The sequence below is a fragment of the Monodelphis domestica genome, chromosome 5 (genome assembly GCF_027887165.1).
Source record: "Monodelphis domestica isolate mMonDom1 chromosome 5, mMonDom1.pri, whole genome shotgun sequence".
Lineage (NCBI taxonomy): Eukaryota > Metazoa > Chordata > Mammalia > Didelphimorphia > Didelphidae > Monodelphis > Monodelphis domestica.
Genome location: NC_077231.1, coordinates 22,690,238 through 22,712,028, shown reverse-complemented (window position 1 = coordinate 22,712,028; position 21,791 = coordinate 22,690,238). Strand labels below are relative to the sequence as shown.

The 21,791-nt window shown below is 36.9% G+C and overlaps 1 protein-coding gene across 8 annotated transcripts in view; it reads left to right on the top strand.

Annotated features, from left to right (window-relative positions):
• Positions 1-205: 205 nt before the first annotated feature.
• The window catches only part of SLC16A7 (solute carrier family 16 member 7), a 269,238-nt gene continuing 247,652 nt past the window's right edge, over positions 206-21,791 (top strand). For 2 of the 8 annotated variants that reach the window (XM_056797701.1, XM_056797700.1), the window contains exon 1: positions 239-617. The gene's annotated coding sequence lies outside the window, so the exon portion shown is untranslated. Of the gene's footprint in view, positions 623-21,791 lie in introns of all 8 variants that reach the window. The other 6 variants (XM_056797703.1, XM_056797699.1, XM_056797694.1 and 3 more) reach the window with 5 other exon arrangements.

The window sequence follows — 21,791 nt, the reverse complement described above, 5'->3', positions numbered from 1 at the left end:
CTAGGTGGTGCCACAATACACCTGTCTCCCACATTACCGACCAAGCAGGTCAGAACTAAGGTTGTTCTACAAACCTCTCTACCTGTCCTGGGAAGTCTTCAGGACTCCCTCTCAGGTCATCACTGAAATCCGGAAAAAGCGAAGTGAATGCCCTTAGTCTATGGAAAGTCTGTACGACTGTGCAGCTGGGCATGCTCAGTAAGTCGGGGCAGGTTTGGAGTACTGGTAGGAAGCTTTTACACCGTAGCCCGACTGGCCCATGAAGCTTCTCTTCCTTCCTTCCTCATTTTCTCTTTCTACCTCCCTCCCGCCTGTCCTTCCTCCTTTCCCCTCCCTTATACACGCGCTCACACACTCACACACACACACACACACACACACACACACACTCAGAAACCCGCCAGGAGGCATACACAAGGGCATTCATCAGTCCGTCACCTCCCCTCCCAGCCTTCGCCTCCTCCTCCTACTTTGGCTGCGGCTGGCGAGGACACGTCAAGGGAAATAAATAAATAAATAAATCCATTCACCCTGTGACAGCGAAAAGAACCGGCTGCGGCGGGGGGGGTCACGCACAGAGCCGAGCGCCCACCCACTCACCCAGAGCTAGAGACCAGGTAAAGTAAGTACACACTGGGTGGAACAGGGAGGTGGAGGAGGCGGAGGAGGAAGGAGACCAGACCGCTGTGCTCGCAGATGCCCTTAAGGAGAAGGGTAGCCGAGCGCGTGTGTACTAAGAATGCCCACTGTGTGCAAGATGTGATATACATGCGACTGGAGCGCTGGGAGGGAAATCCATATATAGACAAAAGCTGGAGCTGCCCCCAGAACTCTGTGTGTGTGTGTGTGTGTGTGTGTGCGCGCTCTGTGTTGGGCACACTCACACTCAAGCTAAGGGGTCTCCGCCAGAGCTTTGTTTAAACTGGCGCGCTTGTTTATAGGAGGAGGGGAGAGGGGGCGTCGCACACAACAGCTACTGTCAGTCTTAGGCTTGGGTGTGCTCCTGTGAGCGCGTGGTTGGTGTAGGACAGGGCCCGGGATCGCAACTTGGCGGAGGGGCTGCTGGTGGTGCCGGGGGTATTGTGCCCGGGAGATTCCATTGCCCCTGGGCGATGGGACTCGCCACCTTGGCTGCCTGTCGCCTCTGGCCGCTGGACGTTGTGTATCCAGTGCTTACATCTCACAAGCATCATGCCCCTGAAATCCGGACGTAGGCAGGCTGCTCAGGAGGATGGCGCCGGTGCAGTTGCGCGCGGGGGCGGGGGTGGAGGGGTTCTTGTGGCGGAGGGGGTGTTTTCGTTTTCTGGAGGGACTCCGTGGATTGGGGCGAGGAGAGCTGCTGAGAATGAGACTGTCTCGGATTGTCCCATCTCTCAGCCTCTACTGGAGACTGGGAAGGGGGAATAGGGGTAGGTGGGTAGAAGGTGTGTGCCTGGATGAAGGAGGCTCAACCAATGGGCTGGACAGCTAGTCAGGGGCCCAGGGAGGAGGGGAAAAGCGTACTGAGATGGACCCCAGCAGCTGCCGCAGTAGCTAAGGCGGGGAAGGGCTGCCTCCCGCCAGCCGACTCCTCCCAGCTAGGACCACGCTTTCCTCTGGGGCCAGCTGTGGGCCCCCGAGTCTCCCCGGCCAGGTGGCTGTGCCTCTCACGTGCGAGTGTTCTCATCTCAGGCGACTGTCGCGAGGCCCATTGCCTCCGCCCCTTTCCCCCTAAGTCTGTCTCGTCTTTGCTCCGCCAAAGGGGGTGGTTGCCCTGGCCCTGGGTGGCCAGCGCACAAGGACGCCGAGTCATTTTGGTGGCCGCCTTTTCCCGTTATGGCTGGTTGGAGGATTTTGTAATTGCTCCAAAGCGGGGACTGGGGGGAGAGAACAGAAGAGAGGGCAAATGAGGAAAGCTTTCTGGAAGGCTGTTCTTTCTCCCGCCTCTCCCGCCTTCCTTCATGCACTATCTGCCTGCCCCTTCTGGCTCTAGAGGCAGGGCTAGGCTAGGCCGAGGGCGGGAATTTAGCTGTAAGTTATTATCTCATGGACCCCTCCCTCGGGCTGGCCAATCGGAGGCAGCCCACGGGAGTTGGAAGAGAAGGATGATGAGGACATGAGAGCAGAAGGTTGGGAAAGAGGGAAAGCAGGACACTGGATGCCCTTTTCCCCGCAGTTAAAGCGGGGAACCTTGTGGCTAACAGCCCAACCTCCGAGTTCAGACAGCAGCAAACTTGTAAAAGGCATGTTGGGCTGGATCTGCTGTGTCATTGAGGACTCAGGCATGGAGGCAAATTTAGGGTAGGAATGAGAACACCACACCGAATTAGTTCAATTAGCCAATTAGTCCAGTCCTCTGCCTCTAAGATAGGATTCTACCCAGCCATCTTAACTCAAAATGGCTTCTGGAAAGGGGATTCTGTAAAGTCCCTCAGCAGCCTAATCTGAGAAAGGACCACTCAAACTGGTAGCTTTTCATGAGGGAATAATCTGAAATTATGTATCTGCCTTGCAGAATCGATTCCACAAACGTGGTATTAGGTAAAACACTGCCCCTACTTTTATTAGGCCAAATAGGACCCTGGGGATTTAGATGAGTTTGATATGACTACAAAATGTCCCATTTATTGTAAAGCTGGAACTGAAATATAGAAATTAAAGTCATTATGGTCACCCTAATCCCAAATAAAAACAGAAATAAAACACCTTCGGAGGAAAAAGGAGGCAAATATTATATTCATTTTACAGAGGAGGGAACTTGACAGAGCCCAAGTGACTAGTTCTCCATTAGTCACTGATGGATAAAACAATAGTCCAATGAGATTTTCTGATTTCGAATTCAAGTTTATATCTACTATATGATCCTACCTCTTATGCTATCAAAGTTTCAGCCCATTTCTCCATGATTACAAAGTTATACTTATCCTAAAAGTCGCTGTAGGAAATGAGAAGAGGTAGTAATCATTTATATTTCAAAGCATTCTAAGAATTATGAAATGCTTTATAAATTTATGCCTAATAAGTACATAGCATAAGTATTATCATTTCCATTTTAAAGATAAAGAACCTGATTCTGAGTGTTGTTATGGTCACATAAAAAGTTAGTAAACAAGGAAACTGCTATTTCAAACAAGGTTTTCAGATGACTAATCCAGTACTTTTTTTTTTTAAGTACATTTCACCTCCCTTGTAAATAAAGTTTAGGGAAGAACGAGGGCACAGAATGGTGAGCTCCAGAGGGCTGGAGGGTTAGTCAGGGGCCTGGGGAGGAGGAGAAAAGCCCATTGAGGTGGACCCCAACAGCTGCTGCAGTAGCTAAGACCTGGACATTTACAAATATTAATATTACAAATAAGGAGAGACCCTTAGGATTTAATAAATAAATTAGGAGTTAATAAAGCAAAAACATAGATAATTTTCTGTTTTCTGTGTCTCAGGGGAACATGTTCCGGGAAGCCAGAAAAAAGGTACTTTCTATTTATCTTTTCTGTACTGCTTGACCTTTTAATGCAAATCCTGAGCTGCTGTAACCTCTAAATCTCAGGGAGACAATTCTTTCCCCTCTCACCCTCACTTTAAGTGTGTCAGCAGCTCACTGCATGATTGCCCTTCCCTTTCCAAGATGTGCTGAGTTGGAGCCAGAAGCCTCTGAGAACATCTGAAATTGAGTGAAAGCTTGGCCTCAGGGCAGAGTCTAGGAAGCTCCTCTGAAGGTCTTCTCCACCTTGGGCTTTGGGAGCAAACATTGTTTGGCACACAAGCAAGAACTGTATTTCTTGTGTGCTGCTTGATTAAATAAATGCCTAGTAAGTACAAGGGAAGTTTGACAGAGAACCACTATTTCTTGACCAGTTTGACTTTTGAAACAAACTTAAGTACTTTTGAAATTGTAATTTTCTCACTGGCCATCCATCCACAAGGTAGGCATCTGCATTGGACTAGATCAAGCCAGCACATGTAGTAGCAATGTGTGTGCTAGCAAAATCCTATAGCCTTAAGTGTTTTTGCAGTAACTGAATTTTCCTTATGCTCAGGAACCTGTGTAATCCCCATGAATAACTACCGAGTTTCAGTCTTAAATAAATGACCACAGTTCTGCTCCATCATAATAAGGAGTGACGAGTCTAATGATTACTGTCATTCAGGCTGCCTAATTTAGTTTGCCACAAGCACTTGCTTGAACACATCAAGGATCTGTAATTTCATTGGTGCCACCAGTGCTTTTTTTTTTTTAAACTACATTTCACCCCCCTCCAAACAGAGTTTAGATGCCTCGGATTTGCCAAACCCTCCATCATCTTGCAGATGCTCTACAAGTGTAGTAAGTCTAGTAAGGCACCTCTGCCAGTTTAGTTAGAATGATCCCATCTATGAACAATTGACATATTCTCAGTAAGACCCCATAGTGCTTGAGCTCCTTTGGATCATTAACCTTCAAAACAACAACAGAAGCAACAGCAGCAGCAGCTCACATTTGTATAGTGCCTTTAAGGTTTACTAAGTACTTGATAGATATTAATTTGATCCTTATAATCACTGGGTAGGTTGGTACAATTAGTATCTTTATTTTAAAGAGGAGGAAACTCAAACTGGCACTGTTAAGTGACTTACCTAGGGTCACACAGCTGGTAAAAAAATGAGGCCAGATTTGGACTTGGGTTTTCCAGACTTCAAACCCAGAACTTTAACCTCTGTACCATCCAGCTGCCTTTCAAGAAATCAGAGTTATCTTTGCAATATAATGAAGTGATTCATTTTAAAACAATATTTGGAAAATAAATGATTATTTTAACTATTAAGTTATTTATTATCAATTATTTATTTATAATAAATAATTATAAATATATAATATAGTATCTAAACATTATAAATTATTTATTAATTATTTAACTAAAACTATTAATAAATATTTAATTAAACTATTTATAATAGGATAAAAAGAAATCAATCATAGATCAATTCAGGTTAACTTGACAATGATGGAACAGAGATGAGATTAGTATGGGTTTTGGTAGGGTGAGGAAGAGGCTATGCAATGCTTGTTATTGGAAAGGATCAGCCATGCAAACATTTTTGAAAACGACTGGTCTGACTTAATTCCAAAAATTCTTTCGCAAATGTTTCCACTGGGCAATCACTGAAATCCCCCAAAAAGTTCCTGGAAGCCTTGCAGGATATATGAGTGGCAGCTACGGGCAGCTGGTCGGGGAAAATTTTGGCCAATATTTTTGTGCAGTAAGTTCAAGAGCCTCCAAACAAAATGTGTATATGTTGCAATGCTTTAAAACAGAAATTCCATTCTGGAAATTTCAGTCAGTAAAAAAGTCCCTTTGCATGGAAAATAAAGGTCAGATTTTGAGTGTGCATATAAATAAAACATTTGTTTTTTTTTAATGTATATTTGAAAAATGTTGATAGATTGCAAGTTATTTTCTTTTAGAGATTTTTTTTTTGTAGCTTCATGGCACAGTGGAATACAATTTTTCACAACCAATTTCTACTCTGGGTACAGAACCCTGATGATAACTAATATATCTCCATATACATATGTTGTTGTTCAATCATGTCTGATACTTCATGACCCTTTTTGTTTTCTTGTCTAAGATACTGAACTGGTTTGCCATTTTCCTCTTCAGCTCATATTACAGATGAGGAAAAGGAGGCAAATAGGGTTAAGTGACTTGCCCAGGGTCACACAGCTAGTGAGTGTCCAAGGTCTGATTTGAATTCAGTTCTTCCAGATTCCAGACCTGGATCTGTCCACCATACTCTGTGGAGATAGCTGCCCTATATACACATAATATGTTGCTATTAATATAAGCTAATAGATTCTGTCCTAGCAACTTGGTATTGTAAATAGACATGAACTCAAAGTTAGGAAGGTCTTATTTCATGTTTTCCTTCTGTCATATTAGCTGTATGATCACACAGAAATCTTTTTACTCCTTTAAGCCTTAAATCACTCCTTAATAATTAATTATATACAAGCAGGGGCAGCCAGGTGGCACAGTGAATATAGAGTGCCAGGCTTGGTGTTAAAAGGATCTGGGTTCAAATCTGACCTCAGATACTTCCTAGTTGTGTGTCCCTGGGCAAGTCACTGAACCCCATTTGACAAGGAAAGTAAGTGTTTTTAAAAAGATTATAGACAGGCAGCGTTCTAAATTGGTGGAGAGAGTTTTCATAACATTGATGTGTTAAAGTAGGGTAAAGATAGAGGCTGAGCAAGGAATGCACTAGTTTTACAACTTTTCTAAAACGTAGACTGTGAAAATAGAATATTTTCTTTTAGATTTTAAGCTCCAGAAAGACTGTCTTTCTTTTTCTTCTTGTATCCCTAATGCTTAGCCCAGTGCCTGGCACCCAGTAAGCATTATTTATTATATTTATTTATATTATATTATATTTGTAATATTTATTGAACTGAATTGAACCTTTTAAAGAAGTCATTTTGAAACATTTTAGGATACTAGAAACCTTTCAGGGAGAGATTTTTTTTTTGAAAATTTTATTTAATTAGAGGATTTAGAATATTTTTCCATGGTTACAAGACTCATGTTCTTTCCCTCCCCTCTCCCGACCCCCTTCCCATATTTGGCATGCAATTCCACTGGATTTTACATGTGTCATTGATCAAGACCTATTTCCATATTTTTAATATTTGCACTAGGATGTTCATTTAGAGTCTACATCCTCAATCATACCCCTCGACCCATGTGATCAAGCAGTTGTTTTTCTTCTGTGTTTCTACTCCCACAGTTCTTCCTTTGAATGTGGATAATGTTTTTTCTCATAAGGGAGAGACATTATTATTGGCAAAAAATGTTTTGAGTTGTATTGAAATAATTGTGCAATCTGAAATTGATTATGCAATAAAAATTTAGCACTATGTCCTCTTTATGGAAACAAAAAAGACTCAATAAAGTATAATTTCATCATGCTTGAGGAGAAATCACTTCCAAAGGAGAAACATTCTTTATGAAAAGGAGAAAATGACTATTTTCTTTTAATATGATGAAAATTTGAGTTGAGAGACACCACATTGTAGAAGAAAGGTTTCTAGATTTGCCATAATACCTGGATTCAGATTCCAGCTCATAGACTTTGTATCTGCATGACCTGGGGTCAGTCATTTAACCATTCTGACCTCTATTTTCCTCATCTGTAGAATGTGCATAATAATGCTTACCTGGCCTACTTGACAGTTGGGTTGTTTCAAGTAATATTATGTATTTAATGTGCTTTATTGATAAAAGGAAAAGCATCATTCATATAAACAATTCTAGTTTAGCATATGATTTAGTGTCTTGCATATCAATTGCACATCACAGATAATTAGTAAGTATTAGTTAACTTGAAATTCTTGTTGATTTAAGGAAGAAACCTTTCCAACTTTCCTCCAGGCCTGTTTTCCTTTAGTGTTGAAGTATGACAAAGCTCCGATTTAATATTTCAATTATATTATGATGAATGATAAAGTAACCAACTAATTAAATTATCTTTAACTTTTATGTAGATTCTAGTATTTTGTCTGCCAAAGAATTAAATATGTTTCTATATCTGCAAATTTAATTCCTTGCCGGACAAAAATATTATATTTAAATTAAATATTATATTGAATATGCTATACATTTAATATAGTTAATATACCATGAATTAAATATTCTGTTTAATATAGTATAAAGTAAAAAATTATTCTATAAATATATTTACTATATTATAAAGTAACATTAAATTTTAACTATTAAATATTCATGCATGTATGTCTTTGTTTATATGTACATGTATGAATAAATAATATTTTTGAAAGCATACTAGTAGCATTTCTATGTCAACAGATCTCCCCTGGCCTGTAAGAGTATCTTGGCAAAAAGATTTTCTCCCTTGGCAAAAAATAAAGAGTATCTGAACTTCAAAAAAGACCAAACACAAGAAGAATTCTCTGTTTATGTACATCAAAAATTCTCCGTTAGATTACAAAAGCAACTCTGGGAAGTCTTTCTTAATCAAGAGGCCAGGAGAAAAGAATTATCTGTGAAACTTGGTGGCCTCTGTAACTTAGGAAGCTAGACACACAAAAGGTCTTTTCTTCTACTGGCTTGTTTGGATGCTGGTAGGAGTGTGGGAGCAAGTATCTCTATGCTGCATCAAAGGTGCAGTGTGAGTGAGGATTTCAGCAGAGATCAGAGAGGGAGAGATGGCATTTGGGAAATGCAATACTTAGAAGGTACTTGAAATAAGGGCATGTGTGAGGATACTATTGAATATGTACAAAACACTGAAATCTTTAACAAAGTTGTGCTTCTGGTAAAAATCAGACAACTCTGCTGTCGGGGTCACTTTGAACCAGAGCATTGGGTCTAAAATCAGGGAGACCTGAATTTTAATTCAGACTCAGACACTTAGTAGCTATGTGATCTTGAGCAATTCAAATCACCATTTGCCTCAGTTTCCTCATTTATAAAATGGGAATAATGATGGCACCTACCTCTTAGAATTGTGAAAATCAAATGAGATAATGGTTGTCAAGTACTTAGTGTAGTGCCTGGCACATAGTATGTGCTATGTAAATATTAGAAATTATTATTATTAAATTAGTGATATATTTGGGAATTAAATATGACCATTTCAATGAGCAGGTTTATAGCATTAGCCTTAATTTTTGTTGCTACTGAACTGCTCTCTCTTTTCTCTCTGCTTGACCCACATTGGCTTTTTTTTCTCTTCTCCTGCCCTTTTCTCTTCTCTATCTCCTTCCTTTCTCCTCCCTTTTCCTTGTCTTCTGTCTTCTCTCTACTTTATTTCTGATCTGTGTGACCTTGTTGAAATAATTTTATATCTTTAGGCATCCATTTCATTTTCTATAAATCAGTGAGTTGTACTAGATCTCCAAGTTTTGTTATAGACTCTAGGACCATTGATGATCTTTTTTTCTGACTTTTCTCCCCTGCCTGTATCATAGGTTTGTCTTTCAAGGGTTATCTTGGGGCAGGTACATTTTCAGTTGTGAAACATTACTTGCTTTGAGTTACAATACAGTCTAGAACTCCACTGGTGCACATACTAGATAAATGATTGACAGAATATGATGATATGAACCTCACAGTTAAGAACAAAATTTGTGATAAAACTCATTGATAAAAATTGTTGCTGCATAAGCATATAGATGTAAACAGCTATTTAGCTGACAAAATTTAATAATATGCCTCTGGGAATTTTATGAGATTGGAATTATTTTAGTTCACACTGGGATTTAATATCAGCTGTGGACAGACACATTAAGTAGCAGCCGTAGACAGACTCATAATAATTACTCTCCTTATAGTTAACAAGTGAAAGGTGACCCAGGCCACTCCTGAAAAAATTCAATTTAAATAAAATATTATTTTAATCCTTGTTATGAATATTAAGTTCCACTAGATGCTGTGGATAAAGACAAGTTTTAGGCATATCTTCTTGCAAATGTAGACTCTATCATCTCAGAGAGATAAGATCTCTCTATCTAATCTACATAAATGATAGATAGATATGATACAGATTTCTAGATCATGAATTAACAGTAAAAAAGAAGGTAATACAAAATATATACTAGAATAACTTAAAAATATGTGTGATTTCATTCAGTAGATATTCCCTAAATGACGCAGATTCCAACCCTTCAATGCCTTACTATTTTCATTAGTTAATATGGCCAAAATTTCTTGTCATTTGGCAGCTATCTTTTAGGGAAGGGAGCCTTTCTACTATTCTGAACTAAACTGTCTATAGATAGTAAATGCATATTTCTGAACAATCATTTGCTGGTCCCATCCTTAAAACCTTTGTATTTTAATAACACATTTCACAGTTGTTAATAGTCTTTTCTTTCTAGTTTTTCTGCATTTTTTAGTCTTTTTCCTTTTAAATTTTTTCCTCTTTTAGTCATTTTCTGATTGTCTATACTTGTGTCATCTCTCTGCTCTTCACTCCTTGAATAGGTTGAATATTTCCTTAGGAGCTCTTTTGTGGCTGTGGATGAGGGATATATATTTCCCCCCAAATTACATGTAAAACCAGTTTTTTACATTTAAAAAAATTGAGTTCTTAAGTTCTTTCCCAGGCTTCCTCCCTGTTCTCCCCCTCCTTGAAACTGAAGGCATTTGATATAAATTTCATAGAAACTCTTCCTAATTCCTGTTGAAGTCATTACTCACCCTGTACCTTTGATGTAGCAGGAACTCCTTGTGTTTAAATATATTTTTCTGAAGGTAATGCTATTTGGAATGGAGAGGGAGACAATAAAACTGGACTTATTTTCAGCTTTTTGTTATATATGAAATAACTGAATAGTTTTCATGTGTCTAAAGTACATGTCAAAAGAATAATAAGAAACGACGAAGGATTCAGATGAAAGTCAAGGGAATTCAAGAAAATTTATCTACATTCCCTATAGGCCACATTAAAATCTCAATGGACATTTGGTCACATATGCGTTGGGTAATCCAATTAATTAGACGCATTAACGGTCCAGTAAAAAACATTTTCAGACTTGAGTTTTAAGTCTAGTTGAAGTTAATCCCTCCATCATTTCTATTTGTCTAACAGGATTTTTACTAAGATTTTCCTTGTCTGGGAAAGATGTACATTAAAAAACATTCAAATCAGGAATTACACACTCTCTCTCTCTCTCTCTCTCTCTCTCTCTCTCTCTCTCTCTCTCTCTCTCTCACACACACACACACACACACACACACACACACACACACACACACTTAGTTTCCTAAGAAGGTGCAAACTGGTCAAAATTGGAAGAAGCAAAACAGATCAAGACTTTTGGTATTGGGCATACTTTGAACCTGAACAGGATAGAGAGGTCAAGCCATAACAAAAGAGAACAATAACAACATTCTTTCCAGTTTTCTATTCTAGCAGCTAATTGAAGTTATTCTTTGCTCTCTCCATCAATTATGATAGCTTTGTCTCTAGTGGCAACAATACTATGAATTTAAATACTTTAGGATTACTGATTACACTGTGTAAAAACTATCTCAAAATACCAGCATTCTAGCCACCTCTTAGTCCACCCCTCAGTACCCTAAAGATCTGAAGCATGATGATGCTTTGCCGAATTTTTGAGTTGAAATATACCCTAGACCTCATCTAATCAAATCTCATTCGACTTTTTAATGAAACAAGTGATTTAAAAAATATATACTTTGTAACAAGGGAATCACTTTAAAAGACTGATATATATTAATTTAAGGTCGCCAAGGAATTCAGCTATGTAATTCCTAAATGAAAAACTCAAGTCAGCCGTCAGCCTTTTTTTGGAGTTTAATTACAATAGGAGTAAGAAAGGAATTAGAGATAGAGAGAGAGAAAAAGGGAGAGAAGGGAATAGGGCTTAAATACCCCTTCTGTTTAGGCTGGGCCAAAAGGCCCAAGCCCTTAGATAGCTGGGGCAAAGAAAAGAGATCAGTCCCTATTACTCACGTGTCCAAAATGGAGAAACAGTCTCAGAGGCCCCCACCTTCAGCTTCCTTCAGAGCAAGCCTTCTCCCAGCCCAGGAACCACACCGACCAAACCTCCTCAACCTCCTCGAGTCTCCAGACCCTCCTATCTTTAAGGAAACCCTCCAAGTTGCCTCCCCTCAGTCCTCACATCTACCAATCACTCTTCATCAATTTCCCTGTCAATGGAGGCTCTCGCTTAACCCAGGACCGCCCAGAGGTTTCTGGCTTTTGCACATGTCTGTTGAAGGTCATATTTTTCAAATGATTAAATCTTTACTCCTTTGCTACAGCCCTTTCTAAATCCTGTTAACTTGAGTATGGTAGAGATTGGAATAATTAAATTTTGATCTAGGCTGCAGCCCTTACTCAATCCTATTAGGACTGAATAGGGTGGAGTATCTCCATTGTATCAATTCTAAAATCAATCAAGACTCAAAGAAATTCCTGTTCTATGCTTAAGCATAGGTCAAAGTCCTTTCCATTGTTCAGCAAAGGGTTTCTGTCCTAAAGTAATCTTAAGAAGGGAAGAGAAGGAACCTCTCATGCCAATGGGATTCCCATTCCAATAGACTATCAGTAAGAAATTTTCCAAGTATGAAATATCCCAATGGTGAAAGTTCCAACATTTATAAGTCTAAGGAATTTTGAGGTTTACAACTTGCTTTCCCTCACTTTAAAAAATATTCCTTCTATATACTCTATGATATTGCCTTCTTTGATTATATTCTTCCTTTCCAAAGTACTTTTTTTTTTCCTATCTGTCTTAATGGCTTTGTTTTCTTCTTCAGGCTCTTAATGTAGGTATTCTTAGGTCTTCTTTCCCCTCTTTATATAATTTCTGTTTTGGCAATCTCATTCTTCTCATACAATCTAGGATGTAAAATATCACCTCTGCTGAAATGACCCTAAATTTATATCTTTAACTCCTCTTTATAGGCTACAGCTATCCACTTCTACTTATTTATTATAGAGTTTTATCTAGATGTTTAGTTGATACTTCAAATTCAACATGTCCAAAATTGAACTCATTGCTTTCACCCTGAGAATTATTTATGGTTCTTCTAACTCTGTTCTTCCATTAGTGTGCCAATGAGCAAATTTAAAAAATGAGTTCATATGAATGCAAAAAAAAAATCAAATGTTTGCCATGGTCAAAGCATTGTGCCAAAACTGGAGATAAAAAAGTAGAAAATTGGAAAAATATCACCTTCCAGTTGGAAGAGATAGCATATATGGAGGTTTTGGGGTGGGAGGAACTGATATTATTAAGACTTTTGAGTTTAGGATCCTGGACTGCTTCCATCAACATCTGAGGGGACATGATAGTTGAAATAGCAGAGGGTTGACATGCCAGGCACATGAAACCTTTTTCTACCCCTCAGGATGCCTTGCTGCTTCAGCTTCCTGTGTTTACCTGCTTTTTTATATTGTGTTGCTTTTATTTGAAGCCAGTATGTCTTTTTAAAAATCATTGTTTAAAAAAAATCATTTCACCACTCTCATTTCACATAACTTTCCAGCTTAAAAAAAAAAGAAAAGCAAAAACAACCCACCAAACAACCTTTCAATGTCTCCCTATTATCTATCACATAGAATCTGCACAGACTACTTTCAGAACTTACAGTCTAGCTTCAGCCTACCTCTCTGGCCTTATTTCGTACTGTGTCTCTTCACACAACCTTACATTGAAGATGTATTAATGCTACTTTTCTTTTCCTAAACATTCTTGCCTTTATGGCTTTTCTCATATTGTTTCTTTTAATTTTTCCTTTGCCAATATCTACCTACTGAAATTATGCCTATCAGTGGAGGTCAAACTCAAAAGCATAATACCTGTCACATAGATCTATCTATCTATCTATCTATCTATCTATCTATCTATCTATCTATCTAGAAGACTCATGGTATTATAAATAATCAAAGTACTGAAGTAGAAAGAGCCCCTGCTTTTTTTTTTTGAAGTTTGAAAATCTATTTTCTAATTCTGGCTCTTTCCCTTAAATAGATATTGGCCATGAGGAAATGACCTCAGTCTTAGTTTCCTTATCTTGAATGTGGTGCAGCTAATAATATTCAGTACTATCTATCTCATAGGATTGAAGTGAGGATAATGGGGTCATGAAAATAAACTTTTTAAGTGTACTATAACTTAAAATATTAATCATTTATCACAGACTGTATATCCAAAAAAGTATTATAGTTCATCTAGATGTTCACAACTCATCTATCTAAAATATTTCATGTTTCATACTTTTATCATATCTAATTTATTTTCTATAAGAATATAAGCTCCATAAGGCATGTAAACTCCCTCTTATTTGTCTTTGTATCTTCCTCAGCACCATGCACAGTGGATAGCATACCCTAACCCACTATGAGACTGGTGGTAACTCATCAACCTCTTTGTTACTCAATGGACTTTGTAATCTCAATACATTTTTTCTCTAGTCAGCATTTTGTTTGCCAGTAATTCATTCTGTTTCTACCATTGTTATACATTTGTACTTTAGTGCCTGGGTTTTCAGTTCAGTACAGGATATGTCTTTCCAGTTTGCCAGATAGGAAATATCTCTTAACCTTGGAGTTGTAGCCCATTTCTCATTGCTAGAGTTCTTCACTTTCTGATTTATCAAGAACTATCTCAGTTCATCCAGGATCTCTCAAGCCTTTGCAGATTACTGCTAAACCTTTGCATATTAATATATTTTAATTGGATTTGGAATTTCCTATTTTCTTATTATAGATAAATTCTATTTTCTTTTTCAAATATTTTCTCAATTACATGTAATAATTTTCAATATACATTTTGCAATTATATTATAATTATAATAATGAGATCCAAATTGTGTTTCTTTCCTCCCCCTTTCCTGAGATAGGAAGCAATTTGATCTGGGTCATACATATATTGTCATGTAAAACGTTTATATATTGGTTATGTTGTGAGAGAATACTTATATAAAACCTAATCCCCCAAATAAAAAGACAAATAAAGTAAAATGAAAAATAGCATGCTTTATTTTGCATCCAACACACAACATTCTTTCTCTGGAGAGGGATTGCATTCATCATAAGTCCTTCACAATTATTTTGGATCACTGTATTGCTGAGAATGGCTAAAGTGTTCATAGCTGATTGTTGTGCAACATTGCTGTTACTATGTATAATGTTCTGGTTCTGTTAATGAAGTTTCTTTACATAACATTTTTATTTCAAATTATATTTTGATCTCTCGAATGTAGCAAACCATATTACTACACAATCAACACACATACACACACATAAACACACATACACAACCCTTACCTGCACCTCGTACAATATTTCTTGAATATGAAGAATGATATATGATAAACTATTCTTGGGACTCTAATGATTCCCAGAGAATATGAACCAGAAAGTATAACGGTAATATAATTATAATAAAGACTCTTCTCTCTAACATCCTGGGTGATCTGACCATTTATGTATAACCAGGTCTCAGTTCTCTTATTTATACAATGAAGGGGTTAGTTGGACTAAAGGATCCTTTTCAGCTCTTACATCTTGAGCTAGAAAGGTGGCAGAGACTATATAGACCAACACACACACACTCACACATTACAGATAAGCCACTTGAGATCCAGGGTTATTAAGTCATTTGCCTAAGGTAAGACAGGTACTAATCATTAAAGGTGACATCTGAACCAAATCATTTAGCTACAGAATGAGCATATATTCATCAGCATCATACTGCCTCCTATAAACACAAAGTTAGATATTTTTGTCTGTGCTAAGTTTCTGTCATCACCAATGCCTTGAGTAGTACTTAACAAATATATTTTAAATTGGAATAATATTCCTTGAGTTACATGGAAGACAAAAGAAATTCATTTTATCCCTCTCTTAGGTATTAAATAGGTATTAGCTCTATTCTATGGATAGATAATAAAAGAATGAATTTTGCAAAGGTTACAGAGTTAGAATTGAAAGTATAACTGATATAAACATAATGTTAGACTCTTATACCTCTAGGGCAATTGCTCTGTATTTTTATTGCTCTGTTCTAGCTTCCAAGATCTACTCTACTCTAAAAAGAACAGATTATGTATTGTGTGCTAATCATAATTAGATCTGTAGAGTTTAAGTGACACAGAGCTATCATTCAGAAATACTTAGAGATAAATGACCCTTTTCTAAAGTGATTCTTCCTCTCTTCCTTCCTTCCTGCTCCTTTCATCTTTCTTTTTTTTCTTCCTCCCTCCCTACTCCTTTAATTTTTCCTTGCCTCTGTTTGTTTAAGGGGTATGATTGAATGGGAGAAAATAAGGAAAACTGGGATTCTGGTTGATTTGATAGACTATAAGCTTTTGCTCTAAACTCTAATATTTTCTACCAACCTCATTTCATTTGCTCCATTAATTTCACTACTTTAGTTTCACAAAGTATTTCATAATTGAAACAGGAAAATTTAAACTTAAAAATATATTTAAAACAGAAAAATGATGACAGTACTGAACTCTTTAATGTTTTACATCATTTAAAGATCTAGATAAAAGGAGATTATTCTTTTTTCACAGTAATATTAGTTTAGGTTTTATGTTTAGCACAGAGAAAATGTTCCATGAAGGTATTAATAGAGAAGAAACAAGCTTTCACAAGTGATATTCATCAATGAACAGTCTTTATTATCTCATAATTAACTGAAAATAATAGAAAATACAAGATCATGCTTATTGTTTGTTAATTCTGAAAAAAATGATTAGAAAGGAAATTTTTATAGATTACTTAAAAAAAAACTCCTACCTTCTGTCATGGAATCAATACTAAATATTGATTCCATGACAAAAGAGGGGTAAGGGCTAGGCAACTGGAGTTAAGTGAGTTGTTTATGGTCATACAGCTAGGAAGCATCTAAGGTCAAATTTGAACCCAAGTCCTCCTGACTTCAGGCCTGTCACTATTCACTCTGCTACCTAGATGCCCCTGTTTTACAAATTCTTGTACAATGAGATGTCTTCTATCCATCCCTCAAGATTATTCAGGATTCCTTGGAAGAAGGAGCAATAGATATAATCCTGTTTAATGACTCTCTAAAACAGAAAGTTTCATCCAAAGCTTTCTGGCTCTCTGATGGGTGAGACCCAGTGTAGACTTCAAGACAAGAAAGGTTTCCCTGTTAGGTTCTTCGGAGGCTCCTGTTTATAGATGCCCCATTGCATCAAGCCCTGGAACAATTCAGAGCATTTTGGAATAGACCTGTAATCTTTCAATAAATAGGTTGACCTGTCCACCCACTAATGAAAGACCAACTAGATGAAAAATATCTTTAGCATTTGGATATCATATGGATCATATCATATGGAACATTATATCTCTATGAAAGATCAATGAGTATTGTGGGGGTGTAGAGGTGAACCCCTGGGGTTTGGGAAAGATACCTTTTGTAAGAATGCAAGACTCTGAAACTTAGCTTAAAAATAAAAAAAAAGAAATTTATTAATTTAGAAAGTAATGTTGATAATGGCCAGGAGGATAGTACAGGTAGAACAGCAAGATGGAAGGCTGCTCCTTGGGAGGACAGTTTGGATGGAAAAGCTGTCCACCAGATACCATCAATTCTGGAGATTTTATAGTCTTTACAACAGATGTTGTGTCATGGTGTGAACGTGACTCTAGAGTGGTAACCACTCAGGCATTGGATGGGGGGTTTGGTCATCTGACTAGGGTCTGCCTGAAGACATAGGGAATGACCCTCTTAAAAGATTCTTTAGTTTTAGGGAACAGATGGATATCTAAGATACCTTCAGATGGTATCAAGGTATAGCCAGGAGGTGCATTGCTCTGTCCATCTTAAATCTAAAGGAGGATCAAAGGAGGATAATCCTCTCAGGATTTTATAGGGGTTATTAGATGTTTGGGGTTATGATTCAAGAGGATGTAAGGGAGCAAAGGAATTACCCTGATAATAGTTTGCCTGAGTTTCTGGGGGTTCAATGCCCATGCCATGAGGAGGCTATTACAATAGTCAAGACAAAAGATGGTGAAAGCCTGAAATGGAGTGGTGCCTGTGTGAGTAGAGACCTGGAACAGGTGTGAGAAATGTCCAAGTAGAAATGACAAGTTAGGTAACTGATTGAATATGTGGGGTGATAGTAAGGAGTCCAAGATAACACTGAAGGTGCAAATCTGAGTAAGTGAAAATACAGAGGTGTTAGAGAGAAAAAAGGAAGTTTGGAAGGATGAGTTTGGGGAGGAAATAAAACCAAAATGAGTATTGTAACCCATCCATCCATTCTGGACGAGTTGGTGAGTTAGTGCTCTTTCTTACTTGTCACTGCTCTGGAAACAGAGCCTTAATTCAGAGGAATCCCTGCAACAACATCTAAATGACCTGGGGAACCAGAGGATTTCTTCAATGGTACTTATATAGCCCTTGTTTTGTTTGTCAGGAAAAATTGTAACTTCCTGAAGAGGCTGATTCCTGGCATAATGGAGTGGTGGGTTGATAACTTACCAAGAAAAGGAAAGGGTTATGAAGATAATGGTAGGTGTGGCTAAGTTGGAGATAAGCTCCAATGATAATTTGCTATCATAACTAGAATGGAATGAATACTTTCTTTTTATTCGCAGATTGCTTAGTCACACAACCCTTGGGATCAGAAAACAGCTTCTCAGGAGCCCCCAACCTCAACCTTAGGGACCACTGCTCTAAAAGAGCAAGTACAAAGCAAGTACAAAAAGAGCAAGTATAAACAAGTACAAGCTTGTTTATACACCCTAGAAACATTTTTTTTTACTTTTTCAGATTGCCTTCCACACCTACTTTTTTGGTATGAAGACATTCATATCATTGTCTTAGATTATGAAATTTTATTAATTGTAATTTCTTGCCTATTTATTTTTTCAAGCTGAAATGTCATACTATAAACAAGGAGTAATCAGCAGAAATAGGTTATAAAAGTGAAGTTGTGGAAAGACTGGTTTATCTTTATTCTAGATAGATAATAGAAAAATTTAGGGGAAAAAAAATAAGTTCCCAGAACAAGGAACTCAATGCATGGGAAAAGGACCAAACTACCTATATATTTTTCACAATATTTGATATTGACCTTTGATGTTATAACTTTAATGATACTGTGCCTCACTACACAATGTATGGCACATTTCCTAGACCTCTTCTCTCAGAAGAAAAGAAGTCACTTTATCCGGAGATTTATACTAGTTTCCAATCTAATGCTTTTATGGACTTCAGCGGTATTTCTATCTTACAATTATTAAGTGGCTATATAATTTTACATTTATCCCTATTAAATGAAAATTTATTGGTTTTGGCTAAATTGTTTTTCCTTTCAATGTTTTTGTTTTTGATTTCTTTTAAATTCAGTTTGTTGTCTGTTCCTCACAGCTTTAGGACATATACAAATATGATAAGCAAGCTATATGTGCATTTATCTGTCATTGGGAAAAAATGTTGAACAGCTCAGGGGCAGCAAGCATATATCCCTGGGACAATTTACTGGACTGTCCTTGATCTGTTAATAAGGGATACTACTCCTTGATCCCAGCTATTCAACCACTTTTGTGAATTTGCCAAAGACTTCAATGAAACCTAGAGAGCATTCTTCTAAAATATTGACTGAGTGACCATGAAAGGAAAAGAAATAAGTATAGTCTCTTCTTTATGAAGCCACATCAAATCTTTATATTTTCTGCTTCTTTGTCTAGGTATTCCCTAACCATTGCTTTAATAATATTTCCTTTATCAAGAAAGCACCCAGTTCACTTGTCTACAACTTATAACCTCCATTCTCTTTAATTTTTTTTTTGTAAATTGGGATGATGGTCCTTCTCTACTCCTGTGGCAATTCCTCATTTTCCAGCATCTTTCAAAGATCACAGGCAATAGTAACTTAGCAATCACATTTGCTTTCAAAATATGAGAATGTAGATCACTCGGGACAAGTGACTCAAATTCATATCAGATAAAAATATGTTCTCTAGTTCTTTAGTTAACTTAGGTATTTTCTATTAACAATATTTATTCTTCCCCATCTAGTAAAAAAGATTATCATTCTTGGCTAAGAAAATAAAAGCAGAATTAAAATTGAATACCTCCTCCTTCTATCCATCTTCAGTTTTTATCTTTTCCACTCTGGATATTGTCTTATATTTTGTTTGATGATCCTCTATTCCCACAAATAGCTAAATATATCCTTTTTGTTATCTATAATTTTACTTGTCAGCCTTAGCTCATTCTGACTTGTAATGCTACTGCTACTATTCTTGTAGGATCACATTATATGTTTATCCTTTTTACCTGGCCTTGCTTCTAACTTCTGTTCATGTATTTATGAGAAATCTATGTTGGTTGATGAGTTCTCTGGGTGTCCTTGTCAGTTTCTTTAGACTACTCCATGTTTCCTTCCTTATTTAATGTTTTTTTCTCTTAATATTTTAAGAATTTTATTTTTGAGTTACCCATTCCTCTATGTCTTGTTTCTCCCATAAATTTTGTCACATTTTTTCCTACCTATAAAAAAGCAATGACAATTTAACTTTAAAATTCAGAATGCAAACTGGGAAGCCCATATTAATCATATTGCATTATATCAGTGGCCTTCTTACTTTTATTTAAAGCAGTGGGAGATATGGCTTCTGGGAAATTCCTTTCAAATGATATAAAAACTCTACCTTGAAATCTATCAGATAACTGAATATTCATTTAAGTAATCACTTAATATATTAACAAGAGGATTACATAAAGGATTCCCTATTCAAATGAAAAGTTTGCTTTAGCACAATCTAATTTCATTTTTAATAGAAATACCTTTTGCTTCTTTCATGGGTATTATAACCCTGCCTCCCAAAATGAACAGATTTTTATGGAGCCTACATTTAATTTTTAAGATCACTAGGTCAGAATATTATTGAAAAATATAAATAGTTCCAATGTAAAACTGCATGGAAAAGATTATACACTTAAGTCCACTTAAGCTTTGTTTGTATCACTGTTAATATGAAAGTCAGAAACACAGGATAATGGCATTTGGCATACATAGAAATCTACCAAAGTTATGATTGCTCATTAAATGTACCTGAAAATGCAGTCAAGTAAGTAATGGGCAATCGAAATACTTCCTACATAATTTAGGGCAAGTAGCCCTTTCCTATGAAATTCCTTTGATGTAGATGAAATTATTTGATTTACATTCTCATGTCTCTAGTTAATTTTGTACATTCAGAGAGTTTGTAAACAAGTTGTGGCATATGATTGGGATGGAATATCACTGAAACATAAGAAATATCAAATAGGTTAATTTTTTAAATGGAAAGACTGACATGAAATTATAAAGAGTGAAATGAGCACAACCAAGAGAACATTTTATACAGCAACAGAAATATTGTTTGAAGAATGAATTGAATTTGTTTACTTCTAGAGAAAAAACTGATAAACAGAAATAAGCAAGGCATAGTTTTATCTATACATATATCTTTTTGTCAAATGATGCCTTCTATATAATTGTGGGAGAGGTAGGAAGAAGGGAGTTACCTGAATATTTTAATGTGACAAGTAAACAAATAAATGAAATTTAAAAAGAAATGATTGAGTAATTCACTAGATGGGCCTTGGAATTGTAAAACTGGAATCCCCCTAAGGTATCAACAATATTTTGAGATTTTAAAAATCCTCTTGTGTTTTTCATCTTCCTATAGGATGTTAATGACTAGGGCAACTAACACTGGCATTTAAAAAACAATACTGTTAGTATTTCTCAGTATCATTTGCAGTGTGGAAGAAGGAAAATGCAATTATATGTACATAAAAACAATTCACCTTTATATAGTTTGTAAGGTTTTCAACACGTTTTACAACAGTTATCTGATCCTAGGAAGCAAGAGTTATTTTGATTCCCATTTGCAAATGAGAAAACTAAGGCACAGAGAATTTAAATGAGTTGTCCAGGGTCACAGAGCTAGTTAGTGTCTGAAGGAGGATTGGTACCCACTCCTTTTGACTCTAAATCAAGCAGCCATATTTGGCTTTGGGCAAAACAACCTAGGGAAGTTTGGAGAGAAGAACACAGGGAATAAAGACTAGCACACCATAGATTCTTTAATTATCAGTATTTATTTAAAACCTACTAGACATTTGGGGGATACAAAATCAAACAATGAAACAGATTATGCTGTCAAGGAAATTAAATTCTACTCATTTGTGTAGACAAGCATCTGTATACTTACACTTTCAATTCAATAAATTTTTACTAAGCATCTATCCTGTGTTGGCACTGTGGTAAATACTGAGGATACAAAGAGAGGTGGAAGACAGTGAATGCCCT